Source organism: Engraulis encrasicolus, chromosome 14 (genome assembly GCF_034702125.1).
Source record: "Engraulis encrasicolus isolate BLACKSEA-1 chromosome 14, IST_EnEncr_1.0, whole genome shotgun sequence".
Taxonomy (NCBI): domain Eukaryota; kingdom Metazoa; phylum Chordata; class Actinopteri; order Clupeiformes; family Engraulidae; genus Engraulis; species Engraulis encrasicolus.
The window spans coordinates 15,353,795-15,374,319 of record NC_085870.1 but is presented as its reverse complement, the minus strand read 5'-3'; the positions used below and the strand labels follow the sequence as shown (position 1 = coordinate 15,374,319).

Sequence of the window (20,525 nt, the reverse complement as noted above, 5' to 3'; positions counted from 1 at the left end):
AAACCAGTAGTCCAAGCACATAGGAACTCTTGTGCAGGCCCTCTGAGTCAATAAATAGAATTAAATGGAAAAATAGGAAGACAAAATACATAAAAAAGTGATAAAAATAGATCATCAGATTCCTCTACTTTCCTCTACACCTTTTCCTTCATGGGATGCGTACGCCGGTCTTCAGCTTCACCTTCCTGCCTGCTTGCCCAGGCCCTCCAACCAGTCAGTTGTCCCACGTCCAGGGAGAGAGGGAGCCAAGATATGGATCCGCACTGCATTGTATGTATTGGGTAGGGGGCCTTTCAGATGAATTCATCCCTATCCCTATGTATGTGGCCCTGCCTGCCTGCCTGCCTGCCTGCCTGCCTGCCTGCCTGCCTGCCTGCCTGCCTGCCTGCCTGCCTGCCTGCCTGCCTGCCTGCCTGCCTGCCTGCCTGCCTGCCGGACTGTCTACCTTGCTTGCCTGCCTGCCTGCCTGCCTGCCTGTCTGCTTGCCTGCCTGCCTGCCTGCCTGCCTGCCTGCCTGCCTGCCTGCCTGCCTGCCTGCCTGCCTGTCTGCTTGCCTGCCTGCCTGCCTGCCTGCCTGCCTGCCTGCCTGCCTGCCTGCCGGACTGCTTGCCTGCCTGCCTGTCTACCTTGTTTGCCTGCCTGTCTGTCAGCCTGCTTGTCTGCCTGTCTGTACCTGCCTGGCTGTCTGCCTGTCTGCCTGCCTGCCTGCCTGCCAGACTGCTTGCCTGCCTGCCTGTCTACCTTGCTTGCCTGCCTGCTTGCCTGCCTGTCCGTCTGCCTGCTTGTCTGCCTGTCTGTACCTGCCTGGCTGTCTGCCTGTCTGGCTGCCTGCCTGTCTGCCTGCCGGACTGCTTGCCTGCCTGCCTGTCTACCTTGTTTGCCTGCCTGTCTGTCAGCCTGCTTGTCTGCCTGTCTGTACCTGCCTGGCTGTCTGCCTGTCTGCCTGCCTGCCTGCCTGCCTGCCAGACTGCTTGCCTGCCTGCCTGTCTACCTTGCTTGCCTGCCTGCTTGCCTGCCTGTCCGTCTGCCTGCTTGTCTGCCTGTCTGTACCTGTCTGGCTGCCTGCCTGTCTGCTTGCCTGCCTGCCTGCCTGCCTGCCTGCCTGCCTGTCTGCTTGCCTGCCTGTCTGCTTGCCTGCCTGCCTGCCTGCCGGACTGCTCGCCTGCCTGCCTGTCTACCTTGTTTGCCTGCCTGTCTGTCAGCCTGCTTGTCTGCCTGTCTGTACCTGCCTGGCTGTCTGCCTGGCTGTCTGCCTGTCTGATTGCCTGCCGGACTGCTTGCCTGCCTACCTGTCTACCTTGCTTGCCTGCCTGCTTGCCTGCCTATCCGTCTGCCTGTCTGTACCTGCCTGGCTGTCTGCCTGTCTGCCTGTCTGCCTGCCTGCCTGCCTGCCTGTACCTGCCTGGCTGTCTGCCTGGCTGTCTGCCTGGCTGTCTGTCTGTCTGCCTGCCTGTCTGTCTGCCTGGCTGTCTGCCTGCCTGTCTGCCTGCCTGCCTGCATGCCTGGCTGTCTGCCTGCCTGCTTGTCTGCCTGTCTGTACCTCCCTGGCTGGCTGGCTGCCTGCCTGCCTGCTTGTCTGCCTGCCTGCCTGCCTGCCTGTCTACCTTGCTTGCCTGCCTGCTCGTCTGCCTGTCTGCCTGACTGCCTGCCTGCCTGCTCGTCTGCCTGTCTGCCTGACTGCCTGCCTGCCTGCCTGCCTGGCTGTCTGCCTGTCTGTAGCTGCCTGTCTGCAGCTGCCTGTCTGTCTGTCTGTCTGCCTGCCTGCCTGCCTGCCGGACTGTCCTTGTGCTTCACACACTCCTCTGTGTGTGTTTGATGGAATCCAGAACGCCAGTGTTGTGGAACAATGTTCCCTCTCTCTGCTCCAAAAGAAAATAATTCTGCCTGTGAAAGGCCCCGGATGCATCTTTTTATCACATGTGTCACATGTGTGTGTGTGTGTGTGTGTGTGTGTGTGTGTGTGTGTGTGTGTGTGTGTGTGTGTGTGTGTGTGTGTGTGTGTGTGCGAGCATGCATGCGTGTGCATGTTTGTGTCTGTATGCATGTGTGTGTGTGTGTCCGTATGTGTGTGTGAGCCCCAGGAAGTGTCCACAGAAATATCCCCGATGTCTTGTGATAGCAGGTGCAGGTGATGAATGAGGTCTACGGAAGGGCATGATTTCTCAAACATTTTTGGCCAGAACATTTTCCAAAGACACTCTCATAATTGCACCGTAAAAAAATGTCAGAACCTTTGCTTGGCTTGGGGGCATAATTACTCAGCTGTTTGAATAAAAGGTCAATTTTCGTTTTTCTGCTCAAAGCTGTTCAATAGCCCCCACCCCCCAACCCCCCTGCGCATCAGATATCATGCACAAGTTCAGGATGTCATGTAATAGTCATGGACAAGGTGCCATTTCTGAATAATCAACGAATTATCAACAAAACATGTTTGTAAAGGAGTAAAAAAGAACATATGAACACAGCAGAAACGACACAGCCGCATCAGTCTTGGACGTTTATCTTCCAAGGAGCAAAAGAGATGGAACGACCTGCCATAGAAGTGTCCAGGACAGGGGCGTAGCACCAAATTTGGGGCCCTAGGAACGACCTCTTCCATGGGCCCCCCTACACACACCCCAACCTATACACACCCCACATCTCTCTTCTCAATGCTTTTAGCCTACTATTTCGTGCACTATGGACACATGAGACATTGATATGTTGAACTGAACTTTCTTCAATGTGCATCGCTGAACAGAAACACACGCGCTAGCGCACACATTCGTTCACTTGCACTGCCCCGCACGCACGTCACGTTTGCCCGTATCAGTGTTTGGGAGAGCAAGGAACAGAGAATCAGCTGTGATTTAGTCTAGGCTACGGACAGAAGAGTCAAAATCTCGTCATTATTTTACCACACTTCAGCTATAACGGGCGTAGTCAGATGGTCAGAGACATGGCCAAGTAGGCCCTAATCAGAGCTTTCCTGTTGAGTGTGTTGAGACCGCAAAATGAAAGCAGAACGAAAGTTCAAGACTGACAGCTGTTCGCACCGCTACCTTGACATTGGCAACTGATGAACATGACGTCGATTAATATTCATATCGTTACGAGGACAGAATCAATCTGCAAATGTGATGACCAGGGCGGGCAGCATTGCACCTGGTTGACAAACTGCTTTTCTTCAAGACTAGGATATTAGCTAAAATAGGCTCACCTTCTCTCAAGTTCACACCATTTGAAATTGAGTCCATCCATCTGAAATTGAGTGGGATTTATTTTACAAATAGCTTTGCTATCATTTGGATATTTGAACCAACATCGATCCATGTTGGTCTTTTGGGACACTTATGAATATATCAAAGACAAATAGCCTATGGCATAGGTGGCTAACCCGTGGCTCTCGAGCCGCATGCGGCTCTTTGCCTGGTGTCTTGCGGCTCTTGCGTTCATGTCCAAGTTTGTGTTTAACTTATGTCCCATAGGCATTATGCATTGTATATTGCGCACACAAAGTTGATTAGAACTATGGCAAAATAAGTGCCCTGTGGTCTTGGTACTACTGTAGTAGGCCTGCCTAAATGTGTCCTGAATGATCACCTTGATGTGTGACATTTGTTATTGCATTGGGCCAAATACAAAACGTGATTTAAGCATGTTCTAAAAATAGCGCTTTAAAGTGTGACCGCGTCTTTCGCTGAATAGACAAAATAGCGGCAGAATGTTTTAAACTAAAAAATGTGGCCATCACTCAGGGCAATTACAACTCTCAATAAGGTCAAAACAATGTACTATTGTCCATATGTGGATTTTATCGCTCGGATATGGCGGCAATACATGTGCAAATGATTATCTGCTCAAGAGAGATGAGTCTGTCTGGAGCAGAGATGCGACGAGAATCTCTGTGCTGCGTAGCCATCTCTGCGCTCTGTTAGAAGGACTGTTCATGGCTATTGGCCCGAATGTGACATTGTGTTTTTGGTTTAAAATCGACTTATTTTCGCGGGCTATACAAAAAATAGCGCCAAAAATAATATTCTTTCCTGGTTTTCGCTGTGAATGTCAGCCGTGGTCTATCAGCCATTGTCAAAGCGGCGCGGGCGGACAGCATGAAGGTGGGAAACAAATTAAATCGACTTGTCGCTTGTTCGCGCTGAGTTTAGGCTCAAACAGAAAACTTTGTTTTTTCCCATGGCCCCCTGTCAGCACCCGCTGAAACATTAATGTGGAAAATGAACGGCGATTTGACGAACCAACTTGTTAAGTTTTGGATGGTGTCGTCGTCAGACATCCAATGATAATCTGTGCGCAAGAAAGCGGTGCCTGTGTGCGCCTAACCCCCAAATGAGTTAAGAGAGGCGGAGAATCTTTGTGTCGCGTTACTATCTTGGTGCTCTGTTATAAAGAGTGCTCATGGAAATTATGCAGTGTTTTAAAACGGGTTTTATTAAAATGTGACCTGTGTATGCCTACCTGTATGCCTACCCTTGTCTTATTATGTAAAACAACATTTTTATCTTGAAAACAACTTTTCCCCCAAAAAAAATTGAAGCAGTAAAAAAAAAAGGGGGGGGGGGTCATCTTATATTCAGGATTGTCTTGTAGTCAGGCCATTACATTGGAGTGTAACATCAATCTGACACTTTGTGTGTGTGTGTGTGTGTGTGTGTGTGTGTGTGTGTGTGTGTGTGTGTGTGTGTGTGTGTGTGTGTGTGCGTGTGTGTGTGTGAAAGGAAGAGATGGTTGATGTTCATGTCCATATGTTGTTGTGTATGTTAGTCTGTGGTGCGAGAAGGATGGGTGATGCCCAGGTTGGTGGGTGGGTGTGCACATGTTTATATGCCTGCGTGATGTTTGTGTGCCGATGTGGCTCTTTGCTGTGGCACATTACAAAATGTGGCTCTTGGTCTCCGACTGGTTGGCCACCCCTGGGCTATGGGTTCTATCACAATGATAGCCAACAAAATTAGATTTTTTTCATTTGACATCGGCTATCACAGAAGGCCACACGGAATGGGAATGGGATAGCCTAGGCCTAACCAGTTATCCTACTGTGTAGCCTAGACTGCAATTTTGACATTTGGGCTCACCTTTCTTGCAAGAAATCAGCTGCAGTTGCTTTCCTTCATTTTGTTTCTCCTGTCTCTCTTGCCTTTCTATTCTTTTTGTGAAAGACTGGTGTTTTAGACGTCTTTCATTGCTAACCGGCTGATGCGTTTAATGCATAATATTGAAGTGAGTGAGTGTTGATTCCGCATATTGTAGCCTACAATCAAAAGTCCGTGAGCGGGCGGACTAAACCAATGCGTGATAATGGGGGTGTCCGATATAGAATATAGCCTATTTGCAGGCTAGTATATCCAATTCAACAGATGTATTTCCAGAGAACATTGGAATTACATAAATTGCCAACATGTATTGACATTATTTTAAAAATAATGTTTTAAAAAAACGAAAGGGTAACACTTTATAATAATGTTCCTTAGTAAAGACTCAGTAAATAATTAACTAATGATGAATAAAACATTAACACATGTATTTATTATTAACTAAGCTTTATTAATGCTTAATAAAATATCTACAAATGATATCTGCAAGATTTTACACACCTTATAACAGAGTATTTTATTCATTTACAAGCAACTTGTAAATGTTTGATAAATGTAAAATATTAACATAGCATTTCCTAGTCATTTACAAGCATTTCTTTACATTTCCTAGTCATTTACAAACGCTTGTTAATGTTTTGTTCATCAATAGTCAATTATTTATTAAGTCTCTATAATGCTTTTTTGCATCCACTATTCTAAAGTGTTACCAACGAAAGAAGAAAACTATTTTCCATTGGAGGGCCCCCAGTGGGCCCCCCAGGTGGTCTGGGCCCTAAGAATGAGTCAGGGTTTTCCCCCTCTGTTCTACGCCGCTGGTCCAGGAGCCAAACACACATCACACTCATCCATACGAGCCGTTCCGATCCCCACTCCTCTCTCTAGCCATAGGTTGGTTGTTACTTTTTTTTGGACAAACATTTGTAAATGTTTTGTTTATAATTAGTTAATTAATAAATGTTAATGAAGTGGTAGTAAAGCTTTTAAAGAGGCCAATATTCTCACTTTATATGCACATACTAGCTGTATACGATTAGAATGCTCAATGATAGATAGACATGCCATGTGAAGTGTGTCACACCTCTTAGAAGACATCACAAGTAGGTCAAAGCCAAAGCCAGCTGCCAGGTGTTCCAGGTGTGCATCAATTAGAACGGTTACACCACTGACCTTTTAATATACACGTCATTGGGTTACACCAATTAGAACGGTTACACCACTGACCTTTTAATATACACGTCATTGGGTTACACCAATTATAACTTATCCCTGCCTCCCTGCTTCTATAACTAAGTCCTGTAGCTGTGCCTTCATCCAATAGTAGAGATCCATTCTCCATGACAGAACACGAAACAGTGAAAGTTTCACTCGGCAGGTGTGTTGTACAGACAAGCAGGGCCGTAACGAGACATTTTCAAATACCGAGGTCAAATACCGAGGTCAAATACTGCGCTTTTGTCCTGCACACTGTAAGTTTAGAATGCTTCAAACTCCTGAGTTCGTTTTCATGAATCACTGTCTCTAAATGGGTATGGTTTATACAGACTGAATTTATCATTGTTGATCATACATCGATTTTTATCATAGATACATTTTACATTTTGAAAAAAATACCGAGGACATGACCTCTGTGTCCTCAATGGTAGTAACGGCCATGCAGACAAGTAGACACTATAAACAATTAGACAATTAAAGTTTGAATACCAATTATGACTAAACACTGCTTCTCTAAGTAGCTGCGCATTCAGCCAATAAAGATGCCTTCTGCCTGACAGAACAGTGAGAAACAGTGAGAGTTCCCCTCTTATGCACCTCCATCTCTTAGGATCCATCTCACACAGTAGAGAAGATGCTCTCCACTTAATATTTCAAAGGCTTGTCATTATAGGTAATAACATCTGACAGTGTGTCTCAGCACGCCTGACAAGAAAGTTTTTTTTTCCATGTTTCTTATGCTTTTATGTTTTCTATGTTTGTATGTTTTTTGTGTTCTCTATGTTATGTTGTACAGTGTGAGTGAGTACTGTATGTTATGCAGTGATTGTTGAAGTTCAAGACAAATTTCACCTCCGGGAACAATAAAGTACACTCTATCTTTAACTAACTCTAACTCTATACTGTTTAAAATGTTTAAAAGGTTTAAAAGTGTCACTTTGAAAGGTTTAGGAAGTCATACTTGACAAGCTGTCACCCTTCCCACGAGTTTGGAACAATCTTTGATTATGGAAGATTGTGATGATTCCAGCACCTTGATAAGGGGCATACTGTATGGCATTTTTTATAGCTGTAATATATGTGGAGAGCATTAGGACTACAAGTATGGCAGGCCTTTGACACACACATCACATTTTGACCTCAATTTGGCCGCAAGATTTACAATGTGAAGGGCGTTAAAGTATGCACCTTGCAGGAAGAGAAACTGAGGCAGCATGTGCCTGTGTGCGTGTGTGTGTGTGTGTGTGTGTGTGTGTGTGTGTGTGTGTGTGTGTGTGTGTGTGTGTGTGTGTGTGTGTGTGTGTGTGTGCGTGCGTGCGTGAATGCGTGTGTGCATGCGTGTGTGCATGCGTGCGTGCGTGTATGAGTCTGTGTGTCTGCGTGTGTGCATGCGTGCGTGCGTGTATGAGTCTGTGTGTCTGCACGTGTGCGTGGAGCTTTTTTGGGCAACCATCCCACAGAAGAAATTAAGAAAGGGAGAGAGAGAGAGAGGAAAAAGAAGAAAAAAAGGGAGGAGAGAAAAAAACAGCGCTCAAGGCAACCAAACAAGTCTGGACTTAAGAATGGGAGAGTTCCTGCCTGGGTGACAGTTAGTGCTCTGGCAGTGGAGTCTACTACAGTACCACACAGCACAGCACAGCACAGCACAGCACAGCACAGCACAGATTTCAAGCCCAGCAGCAACACATTCAGCAACAGCAGTCGAGGATCATGCACTGCTTCTAAAACAACCCAACTCCTCTTCGCTCCACTTCTTCAACTGGGTTCTGTTTTGGTTGTTGTTGTGGGTTTTTGGTGGCATTCTGGACAGTCCCCTGAGATGGTGCATGTTACACTGTGATTTCTGAATGGGATTATGATCATCAGGCGAAGGTGACTAATCTCCTTGTCAGGTGAGTGACAATCCTAATCTCTAATCTCCCTCTCCTTACATGCCTCATCTCGTCTTCCCTGCTGCTGGTGTTACCCCTGCTCTAATCTAGCCTGCTGTGATCTGATATGCCGCGGTTCTGTTCTGTGAAGTGCCGAGCACTGGATGGTTTCACCGGAGTGGCTTGCTCGCTGGGGAAAGCGTTCAGATGCTCAGCTGGTGGTGGAGGCGGTGATGCGGCTTTCGTTTCACATGCAGCTGTGTTGTGTGCCCTTGTCAGAAGAGAGGCAAAAGGAGCGCGCACCGGGCTCCTGGCTTCCTCGGCAATTATGATTTATTAATCTCATTCAGCAGCGCTCGTTAAAAGGCATGAAGAGTTCAGCTTCGCTTCAGTGCCCCATCCGAACATATTAAAGTGCACATTCCACAGGACTACTTGTATGAGTTGCATATATTGAATGCGTGCTGACTGTAGATGATCTGATCTGATCTCACACCTGTCCATAGAAGCTGCATAATATATTGCACATTAGAGTCACAGTGGGGGGTTAAATTAAGTTTGGGGTGGGGGGGGATACATTTGAATACATTTCAGTTGAGCATCAAAGCTCTGCTGTATGAAAAGAAAGAAGCATCAACTGAGTATTAAACACAGTCTTTCCCTCATCTTTCAGAGCGTAACAGTGTCGCAAATCCACTTAATGTTAATTGCAAGACTATTTCTTGTCGGGCGTGCTGAGACACAGTGGCAGATGTTATTACCTATAATGACAAGCCTTTGAAATATTAAGTGGCGAGCATCTTCTCTACTGTGTGAGATGGATCCTAAGAGATGGAGGTGCATAAGAGGGGAACTCTCACTGTTTCTCACTGTTCTGTTAGGCAGAATGCATCTTTATCATTGGCTGAATGTGCAGCTACTTAGTAGAGAAGCAGGGTTTAGTCATAATCAGGGCTTTAAATTAACTTTTTCATCACTAGCCAAAATGGCTAGTAAATGTTAATCTTGCTAGCCAAACACACACTCACTAATGGGGCAAAGTGGCTAGTAAGTTGGTCTTTTCTACCAGCCAAACTCAAATTTCACTAGCATTTGGCCAGTTGGCGGGTGTTAATTTAGAGCACTGGTCATAATTGGTGTTCAAACTTTCTAATTGTCTAATGGTTTATAGTGTCTACTTGTCTGTAAGACACACCTGCCGAGGGAAACTTTCACTGTTTCTTGTTCTGTCATGGAGAATGGATCTCTACTATTGGATGAAGGCACAGCAACAGGATTTAGTTATAGAAGCAGGGAAGCAGGGATAAGTTATAATTGGTGTAACCCAATGAGGTGTATATTAAAGGTCAGTGGTGTAACCGTTCTAATTGGTGTAACCCAATGACGTGTATATTAAAAGGTCAGTGGTGTAACCGTTCTAATTGCTGCACATCTGGCACACCTGGCAGCTGGCTTTGGCTTTGACCTACTTGTGATGTCTTCTAAGAGGTGTGACACACTTTCCTAAAGATGATTGACAGTGGACCCCAGGGATGTGCAGGGGCAATGGGGGAGATTTCACAGGCCTGTGATGGAGATGGCATACACAATATATACATACGGTATATACAGTGGTGTAGTCTACGTAGAACGCAGGTATACGGAGTATATCCACTTCTAAATTTTAGGGATTTCAGTATACCCACTTAAAATTGATTGATCCATTGTTTAGAATAGCATAAATATATACAGTATACCCACTTCAAAAAATGCTTGAATATACAGTATACCCACTTCAAAAAAGTAGACTACACCACTGGGTATATAGGTCTACATTTTTTATTATATGTATTTATTTGTTTGTTTGTTTGACTGTAAGTTTATGAATTTATGGCAAATGGCCTTAACCCATCAGCATGCAAAAACATACTGTTTGAATTTTCTTCTTGCATGTTCTTGTTGTGCTCACAAATATGTCATTGGTCCTGTACCAAAAAAAGCAAAAATATTTGCGTTAGTAATTAGCTCTCATGATAAAAGTGATGTTAATTGTAGCAACGCCAATAATGTTTGCCCAAAGTTTAAATTACAGTAGGCTTGGCTTTTCGCAACAGGAGATAATGACACATAATGGCATGGTATGACTAGCTGGCATGCCAATGTCTGTGTCTACACAGGGGGATATTCCAAGAAGGTTGTTCAATAGCAAACCAGATTAAGTTAACCTCGAGGTAGTAGTGGTAAATCACCTAATAAAAGAACCTGGAGTCCTCAATAAATTACGCCTGCTGGTATTCTAGTAGTAGGTGTACCACTTTCTGTTGGTTCACATGGCCAGGTTTATCACTTAACTATATTCTTTGAATACCCCTTGGGTAGTGGTAACTTTCTACTGAAATTAAAATATTGTAGCCAGTGGTGATTCTAGGGTCAGGTGGGGCCCCAAGCGAAAATGCAAAAGAATGAACATTTGAACCAAAACCACTACTACTGTAGTACAGTATGGGCTGTTATTCACTATGTAGGGGCTTGGGGGGCCCAAACGGCTGCCTGCCTAGCCTGGTGGCAAGATGCGCCTCTGATTGTAGTGTTTTTAGAGCACAAAATGAATACAGGTAAATCGTTAACTGTCGCAAGCTGTGGTTCAGTGGTCTGATGGAGCTGTCCATCATTTTTTTGATGCAGCTTGTGTGTCTGTGCTGCAGTGTATTCTTCCGTGTACACAAATATGGCAGAGCATAGTTGAAGGACTGCAGGATTGTTTTCTCGTTTGTTTGTATGAGTGTGCCAAGTTGGGAAAAAATAATTGACTCCATCCAAGTCTGTCAATGGTTTTTAGTGGTTCGAACAGAATGATTTTTGTTGTGTGTGAATGTGTGTGCGCACGCACATGTGTGTGTGTGTGTGTGTGTTGTTTTCAAAGAGAGTGTGTGAGAGAGCGAGAGAGAGAGAGAGAGAGAGAGAGAGAGAGAGAGAGAGAGAGAGAGAGAGAGAGAACTAGGAGGGAGGGACAGGATGGAGGGAGGGAGAGAGTGAGTAAGACGGAGGGTATTCTTAAATTCTTTTGATGTGTGTGCCGAGAGGAACTGTCCACATGGTGTGTCTGTGTATGTTTATGTGAGTATGTGGGTTTGTATGCATGTGTTTGCATGCAAGAATGTGGGCATTCTTGAGAACAGGGGGCACAGTGAGAGTGACGAGAGTGAGAGAAAGAAAGAGAGCAGAGAGAAAGAAAGAGAAAGAGAGAGAAAAAGAGAGATGACAAACATGTGTAGTGGGGCTGAGAGCGGGTGACCTTGTCTGAACTCATTTGCCACTCGCGATTGTCCTCACCGGGATCAGCTAAGACAGTCTCTTCAGCTGAGCTGTTTCATGACATTTGGGGGGCCTAGGCAAACAGGTACTCCTGGTCCCTTTTTTCTCTTCAAATTATTGGTGAGGGGCAACCTCAAGCAGTATTACTGCAGTTTTCAATCATTGAATTTACATTTACTGTTACAGTTGCTGTCATTGTTGTCATTTGAATACAAGTACATTACCAGTCCTTAGGGCCCCCTTTCAACTAGGGGTCCTGTGCAGTTTTCTTTGTTTCTTTGCCTGGCTGACAGGCCTGCTCACCAGGTCAGTTAAGATCGCCTGTTTACTCTCACCGACATCCAGCTGTTGTATGCAAAGAGCTCTCTGTCTACATGTACACACATACTATTTATGCTATAGCATCACAGTATATACACAGACACTCACAACCACCCACTCATCTATAAACACACACACACACACACACACACACACACACACACACACACACACACACACACACACACACACACACACACACACACACACACACACACACACACACACACACACGTGGCCTTGGGGAGGTGAACTGAAGATCAGAGGGTTGCAGGTTCGAATCCTGCCCTTACCTCTCCCTACATCGTCCTTGATCCATTGCTGAAGTGCCCTTGCACAAGGCACCTACTGTAACTCCACATTGCTCAAGGGACTGTAACCAATGCTGTGTAAATATCATTAAGTCGCTTTTGGATAAAACCGTCAGCTAAGTGTATAATGTAATGTAACGTAATGTAGTGTAACATGCAAAGACACTGATGATTTGAAACACAAAAGAATATGAGGTAGGCCTACTGTATATGGACATTGGTTTCATTGACTATAAAATCAGTTTCCATATACTGTACAGTACTATTTAGGAATAATTTTGTTCACATATCTTTGGAATTAAATCTGAGCACACTGTATTAGCTGTATGTACACCGTATTAAATGTTGTGGCAGCGTTTGGCAGCATTACTAGGAAGAGGGAGGAGAGGACGATGCCACCCTTCATGATCATACTAGTTCAGTGGTTCACAACCTTTTTTGGATAAACGCCCACCTGGACCTGATCATAGGCCTCCCAATGCCCCCTTGACCTCATCAAAAACCTGCTGGCGCCCCACTTAGTATTAAAAAAATTAATGGACCAATGCCCCCCAAATGGTAACTACCTCCCCTTCTCAGCTGTCTCCTTCTCCTCCAATGCCCCCCTAGGCCTCCCTAACACCCCCTGGGAGCCTGTAGCACCCCCGTTGAGAAGCACTAGTCTAGTTGATGAACATGCTCCACTGGGCCAAGACTTGTGTAAAGAATGGGAGGCATCCCGTGTTGTTTCAGGAGATATTAGACTGCTCAAAGCGACATATCCCTCCCTATATCCTCACCATGACCTGACTGTAACAACCCCCTTCCTATCCTCATCTCATCAATCTCTGTCTCGATATCTTTTTCTCCCTCTCTTCTATCTCTTTCACCCCATGTCATCCCTGTCTCTGTCTCTCTATCTGACCCCATCTCCCTCTTGTCTCTGCCTTCTGTCTCCATTTGCCTTTTTCTTTTAGTTCATTCATCTTTTTCTACTGCTGTCATTCTCTGCCTCTCTCTCTATGTCTCTCTATCTGTCTCTCTCTCCCTCCCTCTCTCTCTCTCTCTCTCTATTTCCCTCTCTCCTCAGCATTCAGGCTGATCCTCCCTTCTGTTTAGGCAGGACATCCCTCTGTTAAACATTATACTTGAATATTTAACTTAATTTAACATTATACTTGACGCTTGTGTGTGTGTGTGTGTGTGTGTGTGTGTGTGTGTGTGTGTGTGTGTGTGTGTGTGTGTGTGTGTGTGTGTGTGTGTGTGTGTGTGTGTGTGTGTGTGTGTGTGTGTGTGTGTGTGTGGTTAGGTCAGGTTAGGTTAGGTCTCATGGGTAGAAGACACACAATCCCCAAAGCTTTCCAGAAACACAGTTGACTTAGTGGATCTCCTGTTGAAAGTGGTTTTGTATGACATTTGTGAGACCAACATGCCTGTCACAAGCAGGCAAAGCAAACTGGGCAATTGTCAAGGGCACCCACCTGAATACCCGAATCGTCAATTTTTTTAGATTTAGATTTACCAAGTGTCCTGTTATCATTATCAGCGCTTGATTTCATGAATCCTCGCCTCCAAAGTAGAGTGTATGTTGTCACTGTGTGTGGTGTGATACAGTAAATTAAGTGCAAAGTGTAAATCAATGTTGTAGAAAGACTCTACACAAAGCACCCTGAGCAATGATGTCCCAAAATATGTTTTTCTCAAACTATAGAGCTCGAAAGTCCCGCCCCTTAGTTCCGCGTTTCACGGGACCTAAGCTGACCATCTAACAACATGGTAGAGAGTAAATATCTTCTGATCTCAGTCATGATATGCGCTGGGCTACAAATATGCTGTTTAAGAGGCTAGATAAAGATTATTCATGCAGAAGTATCAATGTTTTGTTCCGAGGCCGTCGGCATGAAAAATGTGAAGAAACACAACTTTCTAAAAAGTTTGGGGGTTCGTACGAAAAATTACGCAAAATACATGCTACGATTTTCGGCTAAAAACGCGGTTGAGGTCCCATGAAATCGGGGGAAGTGACGTCACTTTCGAGCTCTATTGTCAGTAATTGTTTTCACATGTTACCGTAATCCCTTTCTAATATCAGTCAATTGGCTGGCTGCCTCCACTCAGAAGAAGCAGAGAAAAGCAAGACACCCACCTCGAACATCCCATGTGTCACAACAACTTCACATATTGTTTTTGTTACAACATTATAAGTGAAAACATCTTACATTATAAGTTGAACATCTTCACACAATAAAGAGACTAAAAATAGAAAAGCCATTCTCCCTAAAGCAATGCAATGCTAGTGCTCCCTGAGTGACTGGGCATTTTCTCTGGGAGTCTTTTTTCACTTAAGCGTCTTTGAGTGTCAAGAAAAGCGCTATATAAAACTTGAGTATTATTATTATTATTTCTCTTGATTCTGTTTGCACTAAGACAATATATAGATAGCCAACATACTTGTATCAGCACATAGTACACACGTAATCCCACAGTGAAACAATGGCCTCGTTTAGGCCTACATGAAACATTTAATTCAGAATTAACTCAACTTAATTCTGAATAAAGCTTAATTCCGAAAAAAGGGAGAGGGCTGGAGGGCTGTGGCGTTCAAGTGGTAAAACTGGTGGTGGTTTGAAGGTGCTCTTTCGCCAAGACGTAGAAAATATTTTTTTTTAAAAGGCAGGACACCACGGCACTCTTCTTAGATAAAACCGCTTTATTGTAGAGGCTAGTTCGTGTTTGAACTTAAATAATTAATAAAAATACTGCCACTGCCAACATGTTTCGGCCCGCTACAGGGCTTTCATCAGGGCACAAGGTGAATCAAGCAGTGTCCACTGTGCAGTGTCTGCACAATTCAGAAATAAGTGAAAGTTTAATGTAAACTCGACGGAACTATTTAATTCGGAATTATTAATTCAGAATAAAAAAACGGCATGTTAACGTGAAGAATTTGTGCTTATATATCCCTTATTCGTATTCTATAAAACGGATGTACATTTCCATTTCTCTCCAGTCTTAATTGTCTCTGTAAATAAATAATGGAATAAAAACAGGAAATGGAACAAAGGAAGGACTTTCAGAGGCTTACTGTAATGTGCTGTGACTCAGCCCGAACTTGGAAAAAAAGGACATGTTCTTTTCTTTGATGTTGAACAAGTAGCGTCATATCTCCTGCAGACACAAAAAACAGATACAGATGTGCGGTGCCCAGCCCACACAATGAACCTCGCAGGAGCTTAATATATCCCATGGATTGGGAATCTCTATACAGACACACAAAACCACTCAGATGACTCATCAACTCAATCTGGTCTTAGTAGTTGTTGACCCAGCCTGAACTCTAATTTTTTGACACATAGAAAAAGTCATTGCAAGCTGTTCTGCAGTTTTTTTTGAGTAATCGTGCTAACAAAACCACAACAAAAGAGAAACATAACCTCACCTGAGAAAAAACCCATAACCTCCTTGTTGATTACTTATAGAAATAATAATGAAAGCACTTCACTTACACAAGTACAAGTAACAGCATGTAAAGATTAACGGCCTCTAAGACACTTAAGACTGTTGCAATAATTGTCCTTGGTGATGAGCTGAGAACTCATTTCTGAGTATTTTCTGCAGATTTTTTTATTGTGAGGAGCACATGATTTCCCTATGGGGTGCAGCTCAAATGTTTTGATTATTGTCAGGACTCATCGAAATGGGACACACTTTCTGGGACACATTCCTCCCTTCTACTTCTCAATGTAAGAGCTAGCAGATGGTAATGTTCTCTCCTGCCTCGTGGCTAAGAGCAGACGCTGACAAGTATCATATGGATATTAAAACAGAGCCCCACACTAATGGTGTGTTCCATTATTCGCCCTCTGTACTGTGTACCTTGTTTGAGTGCAGTGAAGTACCCTTTCCACCTTCTGCAATTCACGAGGCGAGTACACTCCGATTCCCGTTCTGTCTGATACACTTAACGGAAATGACGGTTGGTCGTGTGTCATCCGAGTTTACCAACCTCCAATATGCAATTCAACACGGAAGACACTGTTCGTTATGCTAACACTTTTTAAAGTTACCCCTGCCTCTAATACACATGGTGATTGTCTTTGGAATCAAAACTATGCTGTTATCACGGAGATTCAACCGTTTGACAGATCTGACACTCAACTACGTCACAAACATGGCGGCCGTTGAGTGCGAAAAGTGTACACAGTAACGTTATCCGGGTAATTTACAGTACACTTTACCGTCGCGATTAGAAATGGAACACCCTGCGTACCCAAACACAGTGCGGAAAGGGCGGACAGTACGAGTATTGGAACACAGCATAAGTTATTCATACATTTTTAAAGTAGTGCAGCTCAACAAAGACGCTTTTGCGCACCTCTGTAGTTGGGCAGGTGCATAGGATGTTATCCCAGCGGAGTTGTCAGTCAAGTGCAAAGAAATCCCGCACACTGTCCATTCCACCAACAAACTTTAATACAACGTTTCGGTCATCCGACCTTCTTCAGGTAAAGTTAAAGTAGTGCAGCTGACAGGCAATCAGGGGCCTATACTACAAAGCTGGTTCAGGATAAGTTAAGGTTAAGTTAAGAGGTAAATCATCTAGCCTGGAGTCCTCATTTTCCTAAGAAAAGCTCTGGTATTAGATGATTTACCTCTTAACTTAACCTTATCTTATCCTGAACCAGCTTTGTAGTATAGGCCCCAGGGGTAGTGCCATTAACAGTGTATTGTACGTAGGTCTAATGAGCATTTTTCATGTGATGTCAGACATCTTTGATTCAATGCACTTGAAGTAGGTATAACTTGCATGCGGTGACATTTTTTTTTTAACTGAAACTGGTAGTCATTTCAAAACGGAAGTTGTTTGTTTGATGTCACTGCGTGTAAACAAGGCTAAATGTGACTCATTGACCAGGAAGGAACACATGGAGCACTTCCACAAAGACCCAGATGTGAAATTGGTACAGCTAAGACCTTGCAGAGGTCCCTGTTATTTCCACCCACACCAAGCACACACCACGCCGCAGCACACCCAACCGTTACTCGCAACCATCATGCCAGGATTGGCCAAGAACATTCCAGGACAAATAGGTGGCTGAGGGATCTGCCTCACAGCACATGGAACCTTTTGCATTCACACCGACCATGTAAGGAGCCAAGGAGACGGCACCAGCCAACAGGACCTACACAGGGCTGGACTGGCCATCTGGCATAGCGGGCATTTCCCGATGGGCCGCAAACCCTCGTGGACCCCTGTAAATGTAAAAAAGTATGAAAAATTAGGGGCCCACAAGGCTGTGGGGCCCACCGATGACTCAGTTCTGCGCCGCTAATTGCGAGGGGCCCCTTTAAGCCAAAAGTGCCCGGGCCATATTTTTCCCCAAGTCCAGCGATGGGCCTACAGGCTTACAGGTGCTAATGTTGACCAGGCCTAATGGACGTGTCCCAGGTACTAGCAACAACAACATCAACATCAACAACAACAACAATCCTAATAATTATTAATCGTAGCCATATTCTTAATCATAATCATAGGAAGCAGAATAAGGAAGAACACAAAAAAGAAGACTCTAGTCTTTTGGGTCTATTGGGTGCTTAATGTTAAAGAAAATGAACAACAGACAACGAAGAACGGAACAAGAACAAATTGCAGGGGAAATAGTCCTGAAAGAAAGGCAGGGAGGAATGTCCTGGCTCAGCTTGACCTCTTCATCTGGTGGATCAAAGTGTGTGTGGGCATCGCAGCCTAATGGCAAACATGCACACACACAAACATCGCCGGACAAACATGAACAGGAGAACAAGACTACACAGCTGCTGTAGGTAAAGACAACACCAAATACTCCCAACAAACAACAAGCTGTCCTAGCTTTAACCAGAAGCATCTCCGTTACGCACGTAACACAGCTGTTGCTGTTCAGAAACCCAGCTGCCCCTCTGCCCTGTGGAGACATTTCAGAACTGCAGTCTGATAACTTCATTTGGGGCCAAGTATCAGGTCTGGACTGGTAATCTGGCATACAGGACATTTCCAAGTGGGCCATAACAGTCTGCGAGTCAGGCAATAGAGTATTTCATTAGGCATATTCCAGGCCTTGCTTGCATGCGAGTTCACTGACAATTCAAGTGTAAAGAAATCCAGCACACTGTCCATTCTACCAACAAACTTTCAAAACAAAGTTTCGGTCATCCGACTTTCTTCAGGTAAACCGAACGTTGTATTAGAGTTTGTTGGTGGAATGGACAGTGTGCAGGATTTCTTTACACTTGAATGACAACTCCACTGGGATAACATCCTATGCACCTGCCCAATTACAGAGGTGTGCAAAAGCGTATTTTTGAACAGTTCACTGACAATTGAAATAATATCATCAAAAGCAAAGAGAGGAAAGTAAGGGCAGTGGAAATGTTTTTCAAGTACTATTGTGATACTGCAGCGTTCATACGGAGTACTTTCCAATATGCGACCCTGCGTTCTCCACTTGTGCTTGTGGCCTCGCCCCGCCTCCTGGCCCGTCCTCTGTGGAGAAAACAAATAAGTTTCCCCGCTGTCAGTTTAGCCAAAACATTTTTTTGGGGACTATTCCTCATTCACTAGCCAGTTTACAAATGAGAAAATGCTTTTGCGAGATATTGAAATATAGTACTGTTATCAGTGATGTACCAGGAAGTAATACGTCATGATGACAAGGCCACAAGCACAAGTGGAGGACGCAAGGTCACATATTGGAACGCACCCAAGGTGTGGATTTGCGGTTTGCCTGCAAGAATTCCGACACTTTTATTTTCTCCCTCTACTTTTGTCTGTTTGTTTTGGTTCAGATCTTTGTTGCTCTTAAAAATCTCTTTCACTCTCGCAGGAATGTGCACACACCCACACACACACATCCACAGCTTGTACCACACACACACACACACACACACGCACACACACGCACACACACGCACACACACACACACGCACACACACACACACACGCACACACACGCACACACACGCACACACACGCACACACACGCACACACACTTCACCAAACCAAGTAGACCATAGCTGCATCTTGACAAATGGTGCTTATGACAGTTTTTAAAGCAGCAAAGTAGCGCTCAGGTCAGTGGGTCAGTGAGGGGAACGCTGAAATGAGTTTTACCGTGAGAGCTCAGGTATGAAGTTGCCCTGAGGAAGACTCTGTTTGAGTCCAAACACATGTGTTCTCTACCTTACTCTACTACTTAAAGGATAACTTCTGCCAATTTCGACATGCAGTTGTAATGCTTACACTACCCTGAACTTGTCAGTACCTGAGATTTTTTTTTTCTTTAGCCTTTTCCGAGATCCTGGTTATTATAATGGGGGCAGGTGTTTGTTTACATTTCAAAAACATCTTGATTTATTCCCAAAAACATCCAAAAGGCTATGCAACATCAGCAGACAACTAACAAACAGCGATACCTTTTGGGAAAACATTTGGAGTAGGCCTATGTTAGAATAGCTCAGATCTCGGAAAGGGCTGAGCCGAAAAATGCGCGTCTTCGGGCACTAACAAGTCAAGGGTAGCGTGAGCAATACAACAGCATATTTAAATTGGCAGAACTGCTCCTTTAATAATCCTCAAATAATTTTACTGAAATATCAGGGTGGTGTTGGACTATCTTACTCTGTGATCAGTAGCCTACTGATGAGGTCTTCACTATTTGGGTAACAATCAGAATGATATCTTCTTAAATCTCAATCAAATTAAGTAGGTGCTTCATCGCATGACCCTTACCAATGATGGACAACCTTGAGTAATTAGTTACAATTTAGTACCGCATATTCCAAAAGACCTGTTTTTTTCCTGTCCAGTTCAACCAGGTGAACATTCAAACCAGTCAATCACCTGGTTGAATTGGACAGCTAAAACCAGGTCACTTAGAATATGTGGCATTGAATTATAACTAATGCCCAGTGAGATAGGGGGCCCAGAATTGGGTCCCCCTTACATTGTACGTATTGGGTAGGGGGCCCTTTCAGATGACTTTGTCCCGGGCCCAGTAAAAGCTGTCAGCGGATCTGACTACTGAATCCAGGTTGGCCATCACTGACCCTGACTGACCCATCAGGAGACATAGCCCCAAGCACAGGCTCCGTCTCCCACGGACTGACAAGGCAGTGGCCAAGGAATGACTCACCTGTCCTGCCTAGCTCAACAGCTTGGTTACATGGCACTATTCAGACATTGATGTCTATTGTCTGAATACCTTAAAAAAGAAAAATACGCACTCACAAGCTATGTCTCATTATTTATTTATAAATGACCACCATGTCCACAAGCAGACGCGTTTCGGCTCTTAAGCCATCATCAGTGCATGGTATATTGTCTGAATACCGGCACGTTTCCCACCGAAATCTGCCACGTCTGTGGTTTGTGCTACGTTGCTCAGGTTTTCTCAGTTTAGGGAGAGT

The 20,525-nt window shown here is 44.5% G+C and overlaps 1 protein-coding gene across 1 annotated transcript in view; it reads left to right on the top strand.

Moving 5' to 3' along the window:
* The first annotated feature begins 7,917 nt into the window (after positions 1–7,917).
* col7a1 (collagen, type VII, alpha 1) overlaps positions 7,918–20,525 on the top strand; it is a 119,956-nt gene continuing 107,348 nt past the window's right edge. Inside the window, exon 1 of the mRNA XM_063216245.1 lies at positions 7,918–8,197. The gene's annotated coding sequence lies outside the window, so the exon portion shown is untranslated. The remainder of the gene's footprint in view (positions 8,198–20,525) is intronic.